We start from the raw sequence: 8,226 nt of genomic DNA on the forward strand, positions 1-8,226 counted from the left end.
ATGGGTGTCCTCTCCCCCCCAGACTTCTTATGGGTGTCCTCTCCCCTCCAGACTTCTTATGGGTGTCCTTCTCTCCCCCTGACATCTTATGGGTTCCTTCTCTTCCCCCTGACATCTTATGGGTTCCTTCTCTTCCCCCTGACATCTTATGGGTTCCTTCTCTTCCCCCTGACATCTTATGGGTTCCTTCTCTTCCCCCTGACATCTTATGGGTTCCTTCTCTTCCCCCTGACATCTTATGGGTTCCCTCTCTCCCCCCCAGACTTCTTATGGGTATCCTCTCCCCCCCAGACTTCTTATGGGTATCCTCTCCCCCCCAGACTTCTTATGGGTGTCCCTCTCCCCCCCAGACTTCTTATGGGTGTCCCTCTCCCCCCCAGACTTCTTATGGGTGTCCCTCTCCCCCCCAGACTTCTTATGGGTGTCCTCTCCCCCCCAGACTTCTTATGGGTGTCCTCTCCCCTCCAGACTTCTTATGGGCTCCTTCGCTTCCCCCAGACTTCTTATGGGTGTCCCTCTCCCCCCCCAGACTTCTTATGGGTGTCCCTCTCCCCCCCAGACTTCTTATGGGTGTCCCTCTCCCCCCCAGACTTCTTATGGGTGTCCCTCTCCCCCCCAGACTTCTTATGGGTGTCCCTCTCCCCCCAGACTTCTTATGGGTGTCCCTCTCCCCCCCAGACTTCTTATGGGTGTCCCTCTCCCCCCCAGACTTCTTATGGGTGTCCCTCTCCCCCCCAGACTTCTTATGGGTGTCCTCTCCCCCCCAGACTTCTTATGGGTGTCCTCTCCCCTCCAGACTTCTTATGGGCTCCTTCGCTTCCCCCAGACTTCTTATGGGTGTCCCTCTCCCCCCCAGACTTCTTATGGGTGTCCCTCTCCCCCCCAGACTTCTTATGGGTGTCCCTCTCCCCCCCAGACTTCTTATGGGTGTCCTCTCCCCCCCAGACTTCTTATGGGTGTCCTCTCCCCTCCAGACTTCTTATGGGTGTCCTCTCCCCCCCTGACATCTTATGGGTTCCTTCTCTCCCCCTGACATCTTATGGGTTCCTTCTCTTCCCCCTTACTTCTTATGGGTTCCCTCTCTCCCCCCCAGACTTCTTATGGGTATCCTCTCCCCCCCAGACTTCTTATGGGTATCCTCTCCCCCCCCAGACTTCTTATGGGTATCCTCTCCCCCCCCAGACTTCTTATGGGTATCCTCTCCCCCCCCAGACTTCTTATGGGTATCCTCTCCCCCCCCAGACTTCTTATGGGTATCCTCTCCCCCCCCAGACTTCTTATGGGTATCCTCTCCCCCCCCAGACTTCTTACGGGTATCCTCTCCCCCCCCCAGACTTCTTATGGGTATCCTCTCCCCCCCCAGACTTCTTATGGGTATCCTCTCCCCCCCCAGACTTCTTATGGGTATCCTCTCCCCCCCCAGACTTCTTATGGGTATCCTCTCCCCCCCAGACTTCTTATGGGTATCCTCTCCCCCCCCCAGACTTCTTATGGGTATCCTCTCCCCCCCCAGACTTCTTATGGGTATCCTCTCCCCCCCCAGACTTCTTATGGGTATCCTCTCCCCCCCCAGACTTCTTATGGGTATCCTCTCCCCCCCCAGACTTCTTATGGGTATCCTCTCCCCCCCCAGACTTCTTATGGGTGTCCCTCTCCCCCCCAGACTTCTTATGGGTGTCCCTCTCCCCCCCAGACTTCTTATGGGTGTCCCTCTCCCCCCCAGACTTCTTATGGGTGTCCCTCTCCCCCCAGACTTCTTATGGGTGTCCCTCTCCCCCCCAGACTTCTTATGGGTGTCCCTCTCCCCCCCAGACTTCTTATGGGTGTCCCTCTCCCCCCCAGACTTCTTATGGGTGTCCTCTCCCCCCCAGACTTCTTATGGGTGTCCTCTCCCCTCCAGACTTCTTATGGGCTCCTTCGCTTCCCCCAGACTTCTTATGGGTGTCCCTCTCCCCCCCAGACTTCTTATGGGTGTCCCTCTCCCCCCCAGACTTCTTATGGGTGTCCCTCTCCCCCCCAGACTTCTTATGGGTGTCCTCTCCCCCCCAGACTTCTTATGGGTGTCCTCTCCCCTCCAGACTTCTTATGGGTGTCCTCTCCCCCCCTGACATCTTATGGGTTCCTTCTCTCCCCCTGACATCTTATGGGTTCCTTCTCTTCCCCCTTACTTCTTATGGGTTCCCTCTCTCCCCCCCAGACTTCTTATGGGTATCCTCTCCCCCCCAGACTTCTTATGGGTATCCTCTCCCCCCCAGACTTCTTATGGGTATCCTCTCCCCCCCCAGACTTCTTATGGGTATCCTCTCCCCCCCCAGACTTCTTATGGGTATCCTCTCCCCCCCCAGACTTCTTATGGGTATCCTCTCCCCCCCCAGACTTCTTATGGGTATCCTCTCCCCCCCCAGACTTCTTATGGGTATCCTCTCCCCCCCCAGACTTCTTACGGGTATCCTCTCCCCCCCCCAGACTTCTTATGGGTATCCTCTCCCCCCCCAGACTTCTTATGGGTATCCTCTCCCCCCCCAGACTTCTTATGGGTATCCTCTCCCCCCCCAGACTTCTTATGGGTATCCTCTCCCCCCCAGACTTCTTATGGGTATCCTCTCCCCCCCCCAGACTTCTTATGGGTATCCTCTCCCCCCCCAGACTTCTTATGGGTATCCTCTCCCCCCCCAGACTTCTTATGGGTATCCTCTCCCCCCCCAGACTTCTTATGGGTATCCTCTCCCCCCCCAGACTTCTTATGGGTATCCTCTCCCCCCCCAGACTTCTTATGGGTATCCTCTCCCCCCCAGACTTCTTATGGGTATCCTCTCCCCCCCAGACTTCTTATGGGTATCCTCTCCCCCCCAGACTTCTTATGGGTATCCTCTCCCCCCCAGACTTCTTATGGGTATCCTCTCCCCTCTGACATCTTATGGGTGTCCTCTCCCCCCCTGACATCTTATGGGTTCCTTCTCTCCCCCTGACATCTTATGGGTTTCTTCTCTCCCCCTGACATCTTATGGGTTTCTTCTCTCCCCCTGACATCTTATGGGTTTCTTCTCTCCCCCTGACATCTTATGGGTTTCTTCTCTCCCCCTTACTTCTTATGGGTTTCTTCTCTCCCCCTTACTTCTTATGGGTTCCCTCTCTCTCCCCCTGACTTCTTATGGGTTCCTTCTTGCCCCCTGACTTATGGGTTCCTTCTGTCTCCTTTCTTATGGGTTCCTTCTCTCCCCCTGACTTCTTATGGGTTCCTTCTCTTCCCCCTGACGTCTTATGGGTTCCTTCTCTTCCCCCTGACTTCTTATGGGTTCCTACGCTTCCCCCTGACTTCTTATGGGTTCCCTCTCTCCCCCTAACTTCTTATGGGTTCCCTCTCTCCCTCTAACTTTTTTTGGGTTCTTTCTCTTCCCCCGTACTTCTTATGGGTTCCTTCTCTTCCCCTGTATTTCTTATGGGTTCCTTCTCTCCCCCTGACATCTTATGGGTTCCTTCTCTTCCCCCTTACTTCTTATGGGTTCCCTCTCTCTCCCCCTGACTTCTTATGGGTTCCCTCTTACCCCCTGATATCATTCTCTGTAGCCCCCTGACTTATGTGTTCCTTCTGTCTCCCTTCTTATGGGTTCCTTCTCTCCCCCTGACATCTTATGGGCTCCTTCTCTCCCCCTGACATCTTATGGGTTCCTTCTCTTCCCCCTGACATCTTACTGGTTCCTTCTCTTCCCCCTTACTTCTTATGGGTTCCCTCTCTCTCCCCCTGACTTCTTATGGGTTCCCTCTTACCCCCTGATATCATTCTCTGTAGCCCCCTGACTTATGTGTTCCTTCTGTCTCCCTTCTTATGGGTTCCTTCTCTCCCCCTGACATCTTATGGGCTCCTTCTCTCCCCCTGACATCTTATGGGTTCCTTCTCTCCCCCTGACATCTTATGGGTTCCTTCTCTCCCCCTGACATCTTATGGGTTCCTTCTCTTCCCCCTGACTTCTTATGGGTTCCTTCTCTTCCCCCTGATGTCTTATGGGTTCCTTCTCTTCCCCCTGACTTCTTATGGGTTCCTTCTCTTCCCCCTGACTTCATATGGGTTCCCTTTCTCCCCCTAACTTCTTATGGGTTCCCTCTCTCCCCCTGACATTTCATGGGTTCCTTCTCTTCCCCCGTACTTCTTATGGGTTCCTTCTGTTCCCCCTTCTTATGGGTTCCTTCTCTTCCCCTGTACTTCCTATGGGTTCCTTCTCTCCCCCTGACATCTTATGTGTTCCTTCTCTTCCCCTTTATTTCTTATGGGTTCCTTATCTCCTTCTGACATCTTATGGGTTCCTTCTTACCCCCTGAAATTGTTCCCTCTAGCCCCCTGACTTATGGGTTCCTTCTCTCCCACCTGACTTCTTATGGGTTCCTTCTCTTCCCCCGTATTTATTATGGGTTCTTTCTCTCCCCCTGACATCTTATGGGTTACTTCTGTCCCCCTTACTTCTTATGGGTTCACTCTCTCTCCCCCTGACTTCTTATGGGTTCACTCCCTCTTACCCCCTGATATTGTTCCCTCTACTCCCCGTACTTATGGGTTCTTGCGTTCTCCCTTCTTATGGGTTCCTTCTCTTATGATTTCTCTCTCACCCAACTTCTTACAGGTTCCTTCTTCCCCCCCCTAAGGCGTCTTAAGGTTCCTTCTCACCCCCACTTCTTATGGGTTCCTTCTCCCCCCCGACTTCTTATGGGTTCCTGCTCCCCCCCGACTTCTTATGGGTTCCTTTTCCCCCCCTCCGACTTCTTATGGGTTCCTTCTCCCCCCGACTTCTTATGGGTTCCTTCTCCCCCCTCCCCGCGACTTCTTATGGGTTCCTTCTCCCCCCTCCCCCCAACTTAGGTTCCTTCTCCCCCCTCCCCCCAACTTAGGTTCCTTCTCCCCCCTCCCCCTGACTTCTTATGGGTTTCTTCTCCCCCCTCCCACCGACTTCTTATGGGTTCCTTTTCCCCCCTCCCCCTGACTTCTTATGGGTTCCTTTTCCCCCCTCCCCCTGACTTTTTATGGGTTCCTTCTCCCCCCTCCCCCTGACTTCTTATGGGTTTCTTCTCCCCCCTCCCACCGACTTCTTATGGGTTTCTTCTCCCCCCTCCCACCGACTTCTTATGGGTTCCTTTTCCCCCCTCCCCCTGACTTCTTATGGGTTCCTTTTCCCCCCTCCCCCTGACTTCTTATGGGTTCCTTTTCCCCCCTCCCCCTGACTTTTTATGGGTTCCTTCTCCCCCCCCCCCGACTTCTTATGGGTTCCTTCTCCTCCCTCCCCCCGACTTCTTATGGGTTCCTTCTCCCCCCGACTTCTTATGGGTTCCTTCTCCCCCCTCCCCCCGTATTTCTTATGGGTTCTTTCTCTCCCCCTGACATCTTATGGGTTCCTTCTCTCCCCCTTCTTATGGGTTCACTCTCTCTCCCCCTGACTTCTTATGGGTTCCCTCTTACCCCCTGATATCGTTCCCTCTAGTCCCCGCACTTATGGGTTCCTTCTCTTATGATTTCTCTCTCTCTCACCCAACTTCTTACGGGTTCCTTCTTCTCCCCCCCCCCCGACTTCTTACGGGTTTCTTCTCCCCCCTCCCCCCGACTTCTTATGGGTTCCTTCTCCCCCTCGACTTCTTATGGGTTCCTTCTCCCCTCGACTTCTTATGGGCTCCTTCTCCCCTCGACTTCTTATGGGCTCCTTCTCCCCTCGACTTCTTATGGGCTCCTTCTCCCCCCCGACTTCTTATGGGCTCCTTCTCCCCCCGACTTCTTACGGGTTCCTCCTCCTCCCCCCCGACTTCTTACGGGTTCCTTCTCCCCCCCCCGACTTCTTACGGGTTCCTTCTCCCCCCCCCCCCCGACTTCTTATGGGTTCCTTCTCCCCCCCCCCGACTTCTTATGGGTTCCTTCTCCCCCCCCCCGACTTCTTATGGGTTCCCTTGTTCCTTCTCAGCCCTTGACTTTTTATGCGTTTCCTCTCGCCCCCAACCCCCCCCTAATGGGTTCCCTTTGTCCACCCGATTTGTTATGGGTTCCCTCTTAGCCCCCTGACTTGTGGGTTCCCTCTCACACCTTAAGTTCTTATTTGTTCTCTCTCAGTCCCTGACTTCCCCCCCTTCCCTTCCCCGGCTTCTAATGGGTTCCCTCTTGCCCCCTGAACTTTTATGGGTTCCCTCTCTCCCCCCGACTTCTTATGGGTTACCTCTCACCCTCTGGTTTCTTATGTACTCCCTCTAGCCCCCTGCTCCCACCCCGGATTTTTTATGGGTTCCCTCCCAAGACTTCTTATGGGTTCCTTCTCAGTCCCTGACTTCTTATGGGTTTCCTCTCACCCCCTGACTTCTTATGCATTCCTTCTTATAGGTTCACCCACCCCCTTCCCATTGCCAGCCCTGCTTGTTTTGCTCAGGGCACATTGGCCCTTCTGTTGGTGGTCAATGACAATAGACAGCTCCTAATTTTTTTAATTTATCATAGGAAAGCTGGCCCTAAATAGCAAAAACTAATTACTAAATATTGAATAATCTCCCCTAAATAAATAAAAATACATTTAAAAAAAGAAACCACGTGGTCCCCCCCAAAATCCATATCAGGCCCCTTAGGTCTGGTAGGAAGGTTAGGAGGGACCCCACAGTAAAAATATTTTTTTTAAAAGTGTGTAGGATTACGCTTAAAAGTCATACCAGGCCCTTTAGGCATGGTAGGACTTTTAAAGGGAACCCCACCCCCCACAAATAGGGGAAAAAAGCACCTAAATGTCTACCAGACCCTTGATCTGAGCACAGGCCTGGCAGGAAAAGGGGGGGGGAGGAATGATCGAGCGCCCCCTCTGCGGCTTACAGGCCACTTGCCCTCAGCATGGGGACAAGGGCCACTTCCCCACAACCCTGGCCCGGTTGTTGTGGGGGTCTGCGGGCAGGAGGGTTGCTCATTAGCATCAGGGTACCCCTTTAAAATATGGAGGCACCCTGATGCTGCCCCCACCCCCTTGTGAATGAGAAAGCGGTACTTGTACCCCTACCCATTCACTAAAGGGTTAATTTTAGGAAAAAATAAAGATGCCAGACTTTTGAAAAATTCCTTTAACCACTAGGGGACCACCCGCAGTACATATACTGCTACAAGGCGGCCCCTGTGCCCAGGATCATGTATATAAACGTGATCCTGCATTCCTGGGGTAGAGGGCGCGTGCCCGCCCTACCCGCGGCACCGATTGCGGGTGTCAATCACTGGGTCCCGGCCGGTGATTACCCGCCGGAGCCCGGCAATTGCCGGCAAACACCAACAGGGAGGAAGGCTGCATTGTTTGCAATGGAACTTTTCTCTCTTTTAGCACACTGTTCTGGGATTGCTGGTCACAGCCTTCTGGGACAGTGTGTAAGAGAGGTACACACCCTGCCCCCTAGTAAAACACTCCCCTCACACAGTTAACCCTTTGTCTCCAAAAGTTAACCCCTTCGTCTCCAGTGCCATTAGTACAGTGTCAAGTGTTTTCTTTTTGCACTGATCACTGTATTGATGTCACTGGGGATATCAGTGACCCCAAGTCAGTTCCCCCCCAGTGTCAGAATGTCCACCGCAGTCCAGCCAAAAGTCGCTGATCGCCGCCATTAGTCGCTATCGCCACTATTATTAGCATAAAAAAAAAATCCAGTATCTATACTGCCATTTGTAAACGCTATAACTTTCACATAAACCAATTAATTTACACGTATTGGGATTTTTTTTTAGCAAAGACATGTCGCAGAATACATTTTGGTTTAAATTTATGACGAAATTTGATTTTTACATTTTTTTACTGGACATGTTTTATAGCAAAAAGTCCAAAATGTTTTTTTTCTCAAAATTGTCGGTCTTTTTTTTATAGCTCAAAAAATAAAGAATGCGCAGGCAATCAAATACCACCAAAAGAAAGCCCAATTCGTGGGGAAAAAGGATGTAAATTTCATTTTGGTGGTTTCATGACCACGCAATTGTCAGTAACGCAGCACCATAACAAACCGCTTCTGTAACCGCTTCCTGACTGACCTATAGCAGAAATACTGCTGCAGGGTGGCATATATATATATATATATATATATATATATATATATATATATACATACACAGTTGGAAGAAAAAGTATGTGAACCCCTTGGGATTACGTGGAGTTTTGCATGAATTGGGCATAAAATGTGCTCTGAACGTCATCTAAGTCACAACAATAGAAGAACACAGTCTGCTGAACATAATACTACACA

This window comes from Staurois parvus, unplaced genomic scaffold, assembly GCF_062004578.1.
Source record: "Staurois parvus isolate SC_StPar_1 unplaced genomic scaffold, SC_StPar_1.0 ptg000090l, whole genome shotgun sequence".
In the NCBI taxonomy this organism is placed as follows: Eukaryota; Metazoa; Chordata; class Amphibia; order Anura; family Ranidae; genus Staurois; species Staurois parvus.